At 43.1% G+C, this 15,000-nt stretch overlaps 1 protein-coding gene across 2 annotated transcripts in view; it reads right to left on the reverse strand.

Moving 5' to 3' along the window:
• Positions 1-15,000, reverse strand: part of LOC107374383 (calsyntenin-2) — a 542,719-nt gene that overhangs the window by 219,346 nt on the left and 308,373 nt on the right. The window lies entirely within an intron of this gene.

Consider the following 15,000-nt stretch of genomic DNA (forward strand, 5'->3'; position numbering starts at 1 on the left):
TACCGTAAATCCTCTAATACAGGCCCGGGCCTGTATTTGACTCAAGCTCTTCAAGCTCCAGGCCTTTATTGGAAGGACGGCCAGTATTAGAGGCAGGCCTCTATTTCTATTTGAGCAAAATGAACTAATGGTTCGCTGGAGTTTTTGACAATTAAAATTGCGCCCACATTTTCAAAGTTAAACACATTTCTTTTAACTACGGTAGTTTCTGCTTCAGCCCTCTCCCCCCTCCCCCTGCTTCAGCCCTCTCCCCTCCCCCTGCTTCAGTCCTCTCCCCCCTCCCCCTGCGCAGCAGCCGCAAACTCACTGATGCGCCTGCAGCCTCTCGGAGTTCCTGCTGCTCTAAACATTAAAATAATTATTTCATTTTCTGTTCCTCACTTCTGATTACCTACAATGGTGTCTGTTTGTTGCAACCAGCAGGTACAAAAACTAACTTGTTTTTATTTGACTATTTTTCTGTCCTGTCTGTTTATTATCTTCCTGCATCTCCTCTCAGTCCTAAAGAAAAACTGCTACCTGGGTTCATATATATTCACCTTATGAGTTACCTTTGAACTGCAGTTCTAAAAGATCTACCGACCGCTAAAACAGCGGAGCACTCGCTGTTTGGCGGCCGTATCAGTGATCAGTGCGTCGGAGGACAAGGTGATGCGCGCAGCGCCCCGCTCCACAGCATGCAGCGAAACACATCAGGCGCAAATAAAAGACAGAAAACATTAAAGGAAATGAACCGACATGAACGATCGCGTGTTAAATTAGTTTTTGGGGTGGCGACACCTGATTGTTACTGTGGCCGTGCTCAGGAGGCAGATCTACCGACCGCGAAAACAGCTGAGTGCTCCCTGCTTGCCGGCCGCATCAGTGATCTGTGCGTCGGAGGACAAGGTGATGCGCCCCGCTCCACGGCAGCGATACACATCAGGTGCAAATAAAAGACAGAAAACATTAAAGGAAATGAACCGACATGAACGATCGCGTGTCAGTACCTACGGTCTGGCACAGCGTGTTGCCCCCCCCCACCCCCACCCCCACCCCCACCCCGAGCGCAGGAGCTTGTCACCTGCTGACAGCAGGCTGCTGTCTTTTCCGAGGGCTGCATCTTGCCGGTCATTATCGCGTGACAGCGACTAGTCGACGACAGGCATAAAAAGTCACTATAGTGAAGTTGAGTAGTTCATACACCCCCTACTGCTGCTCTCCAGAGTGTTCTGCAGCATAATCAGCACGTTCTCTTTGAACTTGATAGTGTAATGACCTGGCTGGGGTTGTAAGCCAGGTGCATTCTGGGTATTGTGTTATATGTGTTTCCTATCGTTCTGCTAGTTCCTATGTGCTGATTTGCGTGTTGTGTGAGTGTTATGTAAGCCACAGGGAAGGTGATGTGTGTTCTGTGGAGCGGGTTGAATTAGCATGGTTAACTGACACCGTGACTCTGTGTGGTAGGAGCGTGATAGAGGATCGTGTCTGTAGCGTTGAAGAAAAAGCCTAATAAAGGTCTGCGTGAACCTCTACTGCCTCCTGCTGGTTGATTTGGAGACTATAACCCTGCCGCTGGGACGCTCATACTTGCTTGTTACCACATTCCACCCGGCCACAATAAGAGACCGGCCATTATTCACCTCCGCTGACTCCGACGCCGGCCAAAATTGGAGACCCGGCCTTTAATTGAATACCGGCCTGTATTAGAGGATTTACGGTACTTAAACTACATAAAGTAAGCCAACTTCAAGCATGTTCAGGAAATGCTAAACAAGATGGACCAGAAGTGGACTGACAGCAAGATCAGATGAGTTGCAGTATTCTTAAAATAGAACAATGAAATATCATATAAACATCATGTAACTGTAAGTAAACATGTCTGAAACAGATGAAATACTTCAATGACCACAGAAAAGCTTGACGAAAGGTGTAAAAACACAAAAACTTGAATAATTCTCTTAATATTCGACTGTAGCTGTTGCACCAGTGTGTGAGCTGTAGAGATGTTTGTGAATACAGATGAACATGTGGTTTATGGGGCTAGTAGTTGAGCATTGTACAAAAGGAAATATCAGTATATAAGGTCAGAAAACCTGCGGATTTAATATTCCTTTGCACACAAACATGAACACAGACAAGGTTTTGTTTTTCACCTTCATTAAACACAGTAAAATCCTTTATCTGGAAACAGAAGGAGCAGCAGCTGGAGAGGACTACCTCAGGAAAACGCTGTGGTGGCAGAAGAATAACCCTCTTGTGTTTTACTAAAATGCTAACTGGATTTTATTCTAGCATGTCCATTTTGTTTCTACTGACGTCTGATCTACTGCCAAAGTACCCAAACAGCTAAGCTTTAATGAGTCCATCAGCAGCATCTCAACTCATCATGTCAATCAGCACCATTACTCTTAATGTGTGTATTAATGACTTCTGTGTTGTTGTCGTTGCATATAAATTACACATCTGTAATTTACTTTGAAAAGTCATTTTGCACAATAATACTCAGCAAAACCAAGTCATAAGGATGTAATACACAACCTGAGTGGCAAATTATTCAGTGATAATGAAACTCCACTGAGAGGAATCATTTCATGATGAATCGGGGTAAAAAAACAATCTTTTTCCATAGGTTGGCTCAACAAAACATCAGACCAATGGCTGCAGGTTATGGTGGAGTAGTTGGATAGAACCGTGTAAACCGGGCCAAACGCCGACAGCCACCAGGTGTCTGATGCTGTTTGTACAGCAGGCGAGGAGCATGATCCTGACTGTCCTCCAGGTGAGTTTAGCCTCGAACTATTAGAAATCCATCGACCTTGTCAGTGTTCACAAAGACCAACAACATAAAATCGATGGTGTGTCTTTTTCCTGAAGATGAGGGGCAGTAGGTTCCTTAACTCATTCACTGCCATTGACGACTAAAGTGGTCATTTTAAATCCAACCGTTCACTGCCAATGACGCAAGTTTTCACTGTGTGGGCATCAGACGAGCCCCCGCACCGTGAGAACAAACATCTCAGCTCTGAAGCCGATCTTCATCCGCATACGTCACAAGTCACGTGATCAGGAAGCAGAACATCCATGTGTTAGGAGATCGTTTTGGGCCGCTGCTGTAAAAAAAGTGAGGCGCGAACCGGAAAAGCTTCTGCCGATCACAATTCAACAACGGATTATGAAAGAACGTATAACGCTCGAAACAGGCGGATTCTTCCTGATGTAAGAGGTGTCTCCTCTTTGTTTTGGTTGTTTTGGTTGTTTTGGCGTCGACATCATCCTAGCGCGTAACATTCTGTGACTCTTAAAAAAACAGTAAAAACGGTGAGAAACGCTGGCAGCGAATAAGTTAATCAATCCAAGCAAGAAGTATTTTAGTGTTTGAGTAAGACCTTACCAACGGATGGCCATTTGGGTCAAAAATCCCTGGGAGCACAACCTCCAGGTAAATGACAAGCACATCAGACCTGAGTGATGAGGTAAATGTGTAAAAAAAAACATTTATGAATGACGGAACTTTTGTAACCATTTGTTGCAAATCAGTAAATGCATTTTGTCCTCACGGGCTCCCGTAGAAGGACCACGGCATCTGATATGGTATCGTCCAGAGACTTAGACCCACTCCATGGGTGTCTCTCAATGTCGAGGCGCCTTGCCTTGCGAGGCGATGTCTTGTGAGGCCAGGCGCCTTGCTTACAAGGACACTGTCCTTCCTTGGTCAAAGAAAACAATTAAATGGAACAGACTTGCATCACGTGACCGCAGCTTCCACGGCGGTCACGTAATGTGACATGACACGAGAGATAACGTTATATTTTGTACGTATTAGTTTCAATATAAATGTATAACGAGCCTTTTACTTTTAAATTGTGTAATGTTTATTAAATTAAATATATAGGTGAGTTACTACCCGCTAGCCACCGAAGCTGCAACTACTATGCAACTAACCAACCATAGATAACAACTGTAGTTCTAAAAAAACATTTTAAATTAGCTGACTTACGTTTAAACTTGAAATTTGCACCAGAAGTAGCTGCCGCCTTCTGATGCGCCATCCTTTTGAAAATACTGTGGTGTATTCTGTGTAATTTTTGACCAAGGCTAGGCTACAAGACACCTCCCATGTATCCTCGCTCAGCTAGCTAAACGGCTACCAAACGGAGAGCACACGCCTCAGTAGAACATGAATATTGGAGCACGCCTTGGTGGTTCCTGATGACATATCTCCGAGGCCAGTGGTTCCTAACCTGGGGGTCCCGACCCCCAAAAGGGGGCGCCAAAGCCTCTCAGTGGGTCACCAGGACCTCTCCACTTTAAGGGGTTAAAACTTTATTTATTACTTGTTTATAGCCTACATTGTCTCTCACATTTTTTTTCATGAGTGAAAAGTTTACTGATATCAAGACAGGAAATAATAAGTACAGAAAGAGTAACACACTTTTAAGAACATTTTGCTCAGCTCACTGTTTTATTTTCAAGTGTCAAAAGTTCATTAAAGATAGGACTGGTTGATTAATCACAGCCTTTACAGTAAATAATCTAGTATAAACAGTAATATACACATTTAAGTACATTTTGCTCAGTGTATTTTTTATGTGTCAAATGTTTATTGAAAGGAATGATTGATTTATCAGTGTTTACAAGAAACAATGTGTTCAGACAAGTAATACAAACTGTCAAGCACATTATGCTCTGTTTGGTTTTGTTGATGACTTTGTTCTGTACTGGAGCCTACTATTACTGTTATCTATTGAATCAAAGCATATTAGAATGTGCTTGAACAATTTTATCATTTCTTAATACCGTTTGTACTGGAAGAGAGAAGGGGAGGGGGTCGTCAAAAATTTTACTGGTAAAAAACGGGGTCCCTTGGGAAAAAGGTTGGGAACCACTGTCCTAGGCAACCGGGGCGGGGCCCAGACATCAAGGCGAGGTTCCTTGGCATTGAGAAACACCCCATGTATTTTAGACCCGATTTTGATGGTTATATGTTACGAAGCCACCAATATTTTTCAACAGCTGGGCATCATTTAATTATTCTTCAACAACATTTTAGTGGATATTCCAGAGACTAATGCTAAAAACTACACATTGCTTCTTTAAACACCACAGTTAAGCTGTAGTACCGCTAGAAAAGCATCAAACCATTAGAAAATGTCTATTATCAGCATTAGAAGTATTTCCTGAAAATTCCAGGTTTACAACTTTATTCATCTTTGTGTGGGATCGAGTTTTATGATTTTTTATTTTCTGACCTGATTTTACTCGTAAAAAAGGCCACCAGAGCTTCATCTTCATCTGACCATCAATGTTTGTTTCCTGAGATTTATATACCAGCAGTATGACAACGCATGTATTTGTGAAGTTGATGTTTTAAAAGGCCTTTTTTCTTTTTTGACATGTTTATTTGGACTTAAGACAGTGATTTTTAAAAACAATAAACATAACGAACAAATAGATATATTCAATTAGAAGAGAGGAAAAACGTCCTAGCCCAAAGGGAGTGGGAAGAAGCCAATGCTTTTTCAACGCCACCACGTTGCCACACACAAGTCTATCCAAATAAAACGTGCACGTTTTACGCAAACCTCAGAGCCAATAATCTTAACTATACTATGATAAATAATATTAAAATAACAGTAATAGCTAGTAATAATATAAAATCATATGAATATTAAAAATGAATAATAACAATACTATCTAATAATAATAATAACCATCATCATGACATTTTTATAATCGTCCGATTAATGTTTCTGTTATTATCCTGGTAAGCTATTATCATAGTAAGTTATCCAGAACCCTCAAACGACATCTTCAGTTTTATTTTTCACACCATTTCCTTATGTCTGATTTTAAATTGATGAATATTTGGACATTGCTTGAGCTGTTGCCCCAGTTGGTTCCAAAGTTGATCTCCATATAAATGTATACACAGACCTTTTCTTGGTTCTTAAAGCCTGAACTTTAAAGTTACCGTCTCCTCTTAAGTTGTACCTTCTCTCTGCAAAAAGAGCTTCTCACTACTTTTGGGAAGTATTCCTCCACTGTTTGAATAACAATTGAGCGGTGGCAAAATCCACCACATCTAAGAATTTGAGAAGTTTGGAATGCAGAAATAAGTTATTTGTGTATCACAAAATCCTACCTGATGAATAATTTGTACTGCACGTTTTTGGAGTTTAGAGGGGTTTTAGTCTCTTTCTGGAGTATTTCTCTTACCCGATGGCACCATCTGGTGGCTGACAAGCAAATCACAAATAATTTCTCTTTCCATTTTATTAAGATGGCGACTTCACGTTTCTGTTTATAAATCTGCTTCTGTAGCCGAAAAACAGCTGACACACGTTGTTTTATGTTTATGTTTATGTATTTAGCAGACGCTTTTGTCCAAAGCGACTTACAGTGATAATCGGCATATTGCCCTTGAGGCTAACAACAACAATAACAACAACAACTTGACATCAATCATGGAGAGTAGGGAACAAGGAGTGGACAGTAGAGAGGGGGGACGAGTGCAGGCAAGGTGCTAGTTTAGAAGATGCTCTCTGAAGAGCAGGGTCTTCAGGAGTTTCTTGAAAATCAACAAGGACTCCCCTGTTCTGGTAGTGCTTGGTAGGTCAATCCACATTTGTGGAACGATGCACGAGAAGAGCCTGGATTGTCCTGAGCGTGGTGTAGGCACTGCTAGCCGACGATCCTGTGATGACCGGAGCGGCCGGGCTGAGACGTAAGCCTTTGCTAGAGGATTCAGGTAGATGGGAGCCGTACCATCACGGACTTTGCATGCTACTGTTAGCAATTTGAATTTGATGCGTGCTGCTAGCGGTAGCCAGTGGAGCTCAATGAACAGAGGAGTGACGTGTGCTCTTTTTGGCTGATTGAAGACCAGACGCGCCGCTGCGTTCTGGACCATTTGAAGAGGTCTCACAGTACAGCCTGGAAGACCAGTTAGAAGGGCGTTGCAGTAATTGAGGCGGGAGATGACAGTAGATTGCACCAGGAGCTGGGTGGCTTGTTGTGTTAGGTATGGTCTGATCTTTCGTATGTTATACAGCGCAAAGCGGCATGAACGAGCAACAGAGTTTTACGAGTATTATTCTCATGTCATGTTGTGTTCTCATATATTTATATTTTAGAGACTTCTCCGTGAAAAGTTCATCAACTCTGCATCAGCCGAGGTATTCCTTTAATTTGAAGCAAGTAAGCGGTAGTCTAACGCTATTGGATAGTTCTAGTCGGCGCTCGGTTTCCTTTTGCATGGAGCGTTGCGGGGCAAGGGGCGTGGTTAGCAAATAAAAGACGTATTGCCTACATTATATCACAGTACATGATAAGATAATCACTTTTACGGATTTCTTAAAAAACATACATACTTTCTGAAAGGGGAACACTCCAGAAAATACTTTAAAGAATTTTTATAGTTATTGCCCCATACTTCTAAACAATAAGTTAACACCAATGAACAATACAACATATACAATGCACATGTATCTAGTTTTGTTTATAATTGAGACAGTTCTGTAAATTTTGATCTGAATATGCCGGATATGTGGTTTCCAGCTTAGCTTACTATCAATAGCTACTCCTAAGAATTTGATTTCTGGCACTACATTTAAACAACTTTGGGCCCAATATAGAACCCTGTGGAATCCCACGAGTAATGCCCAATAATCCAGATTTAAACTCACCCATCTTCACATACTGCTTCTCTCCGTTAAATACCTTTGGATCCAGTTAAAGGCCACACCCATAATACCACATTTTCTAGTTTTATTTAAATAATAATAGTGAATATTCCAGCTACATATTGTTTCTTATCTTAACAGTTTGTAATTTCTTCCACTGCATCGATTATGGCCATTGATGTTGACCTTGCTGACCTAAACCCATACTGACTAAACCTCCTTTTTTTTCAAATGAAAATAAATGAATAAAGTGTTTTAAAGAGAACAAGTATTACACTGTTTCTCAGAGAGGGACACCTTAAAGTGATTCTTAGACCATCTGGAGGCAGAACTAACACTGAAGAGTTTTTGAACTAGCTGATCTTAAAGTTTTGCCCATGTGATCACACAAACTAAACTTTTTATTTTTTTACCCTTCACTCACACAAATACACACCATCTCCTTAGTCTCTGTACCCTGGAGCTGAAAAGACAAATGAGCAAGTAAGAGAGATGAATTCTTGAGCTTTAGGAGGTTACTGGTGATGCTGACGGCACGAGGACCGATGATGGCGACATGAGTGTGCACGGTGAACCCTCAGACAGCCTAGTCCAGTTCTCTCTAACACTGCACCCCCACCCATCTTTGCCACAATCCACACATGCTGAGGGAATTAACTGGGATCATTGTTTGTGTGTGACTCTGTGTTCTTCCACACAAACAAACAATACAAGCAATAAATGTGGGAAAGCCACTGTGACCGTGTGAGTGGCTGTTACTCAGCTGATGGCTCACATCTGGACAGAACAGACGCCTGGGCTTTCCTGGGTAAGTGTGTGTGTGTGTGTGTGTTCGTTCCTGGAAGTCTGCCCAGCTTCAGCTCAAGGCCACCGTCTCTCTCTGTGACAGGCTTCAGCGCCCTGGCGTGATCCCATGACCAGTCGGAAGGATGCAGAAGCACCACGGGGTGCTGAGTGAACCTGAGGGTGATGGAATGAACGCCGATAAACAAACCCAATCAAAAGTAGAGCCATGGGGATGATTAGCCTAGGAGTCAAGCTTAGTAAACTATTGCTGTGAGTTAATAATGAAGTTGAATCTTTAACCTTCTTTTAGTGTAGCTTGATATAGAGGCTGTTGTCGTAAAATATAAATATTTGTGTAACGTAACTGGTAGGGTGTGGTCTCTAGAGCTCAGGTGGTGTATGTCAGGAAATCATGTGATCTCCATCAACATGTGCAGTAGGATAAATGAGTGTAACTCGTGTTGAAAGTAAGGCATTTGCTCAAGTAGTAGGGTCAGGGGTAGCTGGACATCATCAGAGGGACAAGTTAAATGTGTCCTTTTACTGACCCACAAAAGACCCTTTGGACACTTGGACCCATAATTTAGTGATGACCTGTGGCCAGGGTTTGGTGAAGAAACAAAATGTATGTCTTGATCATTAGCTTTATTTTCTGTGGTGCTGAGCCACTTAAAAAAAGCCACTGAGTGTGACACACGTCACTAAACCAACCATCAATACTCTCATTACACACTTGTTCCGCTGTGGCAGGACACCCCTGTCCTCAAGGAGATACAGCCCTGGTGACCAGGGAGAATCACACACGGGAAAACAACTTTCCCATGACGAAGGGACACACATGCCTCTTTCTGTCTCCAGCACAAAGCATTGCTAATTAGACCCATTTGTGTCATCTACATGGAGTGTAATAATCGTGATTAATTATTTTATACTGGACAAATTTGCTTCGTAGCTTCCCTGACTAAAATTCCTGCTTTTGGAAATAATGCCTCTCCATTCTTCATCATATGTGCAGCCCTGGGCCCTCATTTATCAGACGTTGGCAGAAACGGTCCTATATTCCATCCTGTGATGAAACTCGAATGTTCACGAAAACAACCAAAACCCTATGAATCATGCGGCGGCCACTCGTGCGCATGCTCCTCTACAATCGGCTGTTCATAAATCTCACACGTGCGTATCTAGGTGTATATGGTCAGACGGAGTCCTCGGCTCTGCATCCCTTGAGAAAAACCACAAAAACTTGAGTGACAGCGAGAACGACGCAGTGGCTGCTGAAGTAGAGAAGACCCAAACAAGTAGCCGAGGTAAACGCGGTCGGCTCAGAGGAGAGGTTCCTGTCACAAGTAAAGAATGACGGTTTGGAATATTGGAGGGCACACAGAAGCAGAATTATGTCTGTAGATAACCGGACACTGAAAAGGTCAAACTGTAGATGAAAAATGATCATTACTGGACGCTACAAGTATGACTACGCCAGGATTCAGGTTGTTGTTTTTCTTTAATTCAATTCAATTCAAGTTTATTTATAAAGCGCCAAATCACGACAAGAGTCGTCTCAAGGCACTTCACATAATAAACATTCCAATTCAGGTCAGTTCATTAAGCCAATCAGAAATAGTGTTTCCTATATAAGGAACCCAGCAAATTGCATCAAGTCACTGACTAGTGTCAGTGACTATACAGCAATCCTCATACTAAGCAAGCATGCAGCGACAGTAGAGAGGAAAACTCCCTTTTAACAGGAAGAAACCTCCAGAGAATCCTGGCTCAGTATAAGCAGCCATCCTCCACGACTCACTGGGGATCGAGAAGACAGAGCACACACACACACACACACACGCACGCACGCACGCACACGCACGCACGCACGCACGCACGCACGCACACACACACACACACACACCAAGTAATGTGTCTATAGTTCTATTGTGATGTCTTAGTAAATATTCTATTTGGTGAGAGATAAACTTTATTGTATTTATCCTAGTGAATCTATAATTAAACGGATAAACTTTAGAAAAATATCCTGAAACAGTTGACGTTTCTATTTCTCCAAAAAACACATTTCATACCACCGATGATTTGTCACTCCTTTATTAATACTTAATTTAATAACTGCAGGTATTTCAAGAAGTGATCATAACCTTCCAAGTTACAGCTTTCCATCCGTCCATCCAATCTTTTCCACTTATCAGGTGGCAGAGGACCAGATTTTCCTCTCCCCCAGCCACCTGGGCCAGCTCCTCTGGGGGAATCCTAAGGCGATCCCTGGCCAGCTGAGAGACATAGTCCCTCCAGCATGTCCTGGGTCTTCCTTTAGGTCCCGACCCAGCTGGACGTGCCCATAGAACCGCAGCAGGAGACATCCTAACTAGATGCCCGAACCACCTCAACTAGCTCCTCTTGATGTGGAGGAGCAGCAAGTCTACTCCGAGCCCCTCCTGGATGAGTGAGCTTCTCTAAGGGAGAGCCCGGCCACCCTGCAGACAAAACTAATTTTGGCCGCTTGTTTCTGCGATCTCGTTCTTTCGGTCTCTACCCAAAGCTCGTGAGCATAGGTGAGGGTAGGAACGTTGATCGACCGGTAAATCGAGAGCTTTTGCCTTCTGGCTCAGCTCTCTCTTCGCCATAACAGACGGGTACAACGCCCGCATCACTGCAGACGCAGTCAACCAACACAGCCCTACGGCATCCTCTCCTGGGGCCTTGCCACTGAGGAGCTTTTGACCGCCTCTTTCACCTCAGCACCAGAGCCTGGAGAACCTGATCCAAAGTGTCCAGACTCAGCTTCCTCACTGGAAGCTTATAGTGATAAAAATCACCTCCTTCAAAGAAATTCTCTAATTTTACTCAAAAATTAAGTAAAAACAATCATCACCATTTAATTAACAGGTATATCTTTCAGTTTTGTGGTCTATTATTGTGTTTTTCACACCAGTTTATAATGTGTCAGACTTGGGTCCCCCGTTCCTTGTTCCACTCGACACAGACGCTAATCTTTTTCTTGTGTTGTTTAGAAGAGATGCATAAACAAACTACAGCTTGGTTTATGCTTGACGCATTCACTTTCCGTTTGGTGATGCGGCTCGCGGATGGAACGCGCTTCACAACTCGCAGCGTTTATGGTTCATGCGGCTCGTCTCTGCGGTGAGCCAATATTCTCCCAAACTGTAGGGGGCAGCATGGAGCTCTACAGCATGCATCCAACACTACACCATAGTAGAAGTAAAAATTAATGTTGTTTATAAGATGGCATTCCAGCATTTTTAACAGCGTCCTCGTCTTTTCCGACAGTGCGAGCTATTTCTCTCCAAGAATTATTAACAACATGTTGATCACGGTGATCTCTGAGAGCTGAATCATACAAATGTCTGTATTTACGAACCTCTGCCATACTAGTTCTTGCCGGTCCGCCATGTTTTCCGTGTCCGACCGTCTGCGTGGTTTAGAAATTTTCCTAGGTGCGCGTTGAAGAAATTTTGGGCCGTGCGGAGGCGCGGTGGAGGGCCGTGGTTAGGGATGGGTACCGAATTCGGTACTTTTTAAGGTACCGACCGAATTCCATAGTACCGACCGAGCACCGATTCACGTCATTTCAAACGGTGCCTCGTTTCGGTACCCGTCCATCATAACGAGAACTTGCCAAGACAGCTGCGCATGCGCAAGAGCGTTTTGTCGTCGCTTGCTGTGAACCAGTTGTAAACAGAGCAGCATGGTAGAGAGAACGCACGCTAACGCTTGGGTCCACTTCACTAAATGTGATGGGTAACTGGGTGATGATGAAACCAGCGACAGCGATCTAAGTGAGACATCCTCATCTTAATCTGCTCCGGTAGGTAAATATAATTAGCTTGATATGTTAGCTTCCGTTTCACTAATGGTGCGTTCGCTTTCTCCTCGGAACTCCGAATTTCCAACTAGAAGAACATGAACGCGCTCTAAAGTTTGGCTTCACTTTACTAAATGCGACGGGTGATTGGGTGAAGACGAAACCAGTGACGATCTAAGTGTGAGGCATCATCGTTTTAATCTGCTCCAGCAGCTAAATAAACTGTTTAAGATATCGTTAGCTTGATATCTTAGCTTCCATTGCTACCATTGTTATCGGGTAATGGTGCGTTCGCTTTCTCCTCGGAAATTCTACCTTCCCAGCAGGAAAAATCAAATGAAAAAAGACGGCAAAAGGAATGAAGATACACAGTAAATTTAGTTCACAGTAAAGATGTTTGCTTCAGTTTAATTATAAGCTTATAAAACTACAAGGACGATGTTAAAATACAAACAGTTGTATGTTATTTATCGTGATATTTATCAAATATTGTTATATATTGAGAAAAATATATATTTAATTATAAAAGAGAATTAAAATAAACACTCAAAAGTATCGAAAATTGGTACCGTTAAGTACCGGTATCGATTCGTAGGTACCGGGAATTAGTACCGGATCGATTCAAATGTCAAAGGTACCCATCCCTAGGCGTGGTTGTTAAAATGATGCAATTTCGCTGCACGGACTCGTGCGGACCTCGCGGACGCGTCAAGCATAAACCAACCTTACTTCTGATGTAGAAGTGTGTCCTGTAAGCTTTGCACGGCTCCAACACCTGTTTCCTGTTTCTGGGGTATTCGTGTAGCCAGGCCCCCATACAGGTTATACGTTTTTATGTAGGAGAAACCGTTTCTGGAAACGGCACCCTCCTTACAGGGACATTTACCAAAGAGCATCAGTGCCAGTCGTCATGTCTTTGGGCAAGACTAAAAAGAAACATGAATGCCTCAAATCGTCTTTTACATGTTTCGTGTTTTAGAAAGTCTCCAGACTATTCTGGTTGCTCCTTCGTCATTACCCTGGCTGTAAGTGTAGGCTGGTGTCTAAAGACCAAAGGCTGACGAAACGGGCCCTGTAGTGATGATTAATGGCCTGCCTGTGGTAACTACTACATTTAACTTTAAGATTCAAAGGGTTCTGCTCTTAAAAGCTTTATTTCATCAGTTCACTTAGTAAAAAAGACATAAAACACACATAACCTGTGACAGAAGTGAACATAGAGATCCCCTGGTGCTTCTGTAGCTGAAAGTTAACGGTGATAAAATGTATTTATTTGCTCCGTGGTGTTTCATCATTCATGAACAGGAACATTTAGCACTGGCGGGGCTGCAGGCTGCATGAATCTATGATAAAATGTTCAGGACATAATCTCGATATGTTCTTTTCCTAGTAAATGTTCTTGATTTGCTTTCAAGCCCAGTTGATGAGGAAGCCGCTGCAGCTCCACAGTGGAAGCACACTTCCCTCAGTGGTGAGACTGTAGTTTAGACCTAACTAACATCAACAAGCCGGGTTTACTTTCATCTCAGTTGCAGTTTAGTTCTTTTAAATCACTTTTCATGATCAAACCTGACACTGTTGTGTCTGAAACACAACCTCCTGTTAACGATGACATCTGATTAAGAAGTAGTTTTGATCCTACACACCCGTTTCTGACTGGATTCTGTTTTCTCACACGCAACACGTCCGAGCCAGACTGAGAGGAGGGCCGTTGAGCTGACTCTCATCAGTCGTTTCATCGCAGCTGCATCCTCTGACTGCTGCTAGACACACAATACAATATTAGTTTCATATTGTTGCTAATTCCTGCTTTATGACACGATGTACAATAGCCTGTAATTAACTGATTCTAACAAGAGATTTGATTGCCATGTGGCACACAGCTAATCAGGCCTTTTTAATCAACACACACACACACACACACACACACACACACACACACACACACACACACACACACACACACACACACACACACACACACACACACACACACACACACATCAGAACTTATTAAAATGCAAATGTTATTTTTGATGGTTTTTAATATTCACGCTGCTAACACATATTAATGGTAAATGGTCTGTATTTGATATAGCGCCTTCTAGAGTCCTGGAACCCCCCAAGGCGCTTTACAACACAACCAGTCATTCACCCATTCACACACACATTCACACACTGGTGGGGATGAGCTACGATGTAGCCACAGCTGCCCTGGGGCGCACTGACAGAGGGGAGGCTGCCGAGCACCGGCGCCACCGGTCCCTCCGACCACCACCAGCAGGCAACGTGGGTTAAGTGTCTTGCCCAAGGACACAACGACAGCGACAGACTGAGCGGGGCTCGAACCTGCAACCTTCCGATTACGGGGCGAGCTCTTAACTCCTGTGCCACCGTCGCCCCGTAATCATAGTTTAAGACTTCTTAACACAACAGATTTAAAATGACACGAAAGGACTTTTAGAATTTTTCATCTCCATAAAAAACTCGACATTTTCATCTGAATGGAAACACGACTCATGTGACTAGAATCCCCTCCTACTGACTGTTGACCTGCCTTTTCCTTGTTAGGAAGGAAGAAGCACAACTTTTACTTGAACTGCTGGTCTGTGCCAAACAAGCAAACAGCAGAAAGCGCTTGGTGCTGGTAGCACAGCTGCAGCCCAACAAGAAGGTTCAAACCCCGGCTGCACTCTTTCTGCGTGGAGGAGCACGTTC

The sequence above is a fragment of the Nothobranchius furzeri genome, chromosome 13 (assembly GCF_043380555.1).
Source record: "Nothobranchius furzeri strain GRZ-AD chromosome 13, NfurGRZ-RIMD1, whole genome shotgun sequence".
NCBI lineage: Eukaryota > Metazoa > Chordata > Actinopteri > Cyprinodontiformes > Nothobranchiidae > Nothobranchius > Nothobranchius furzeri.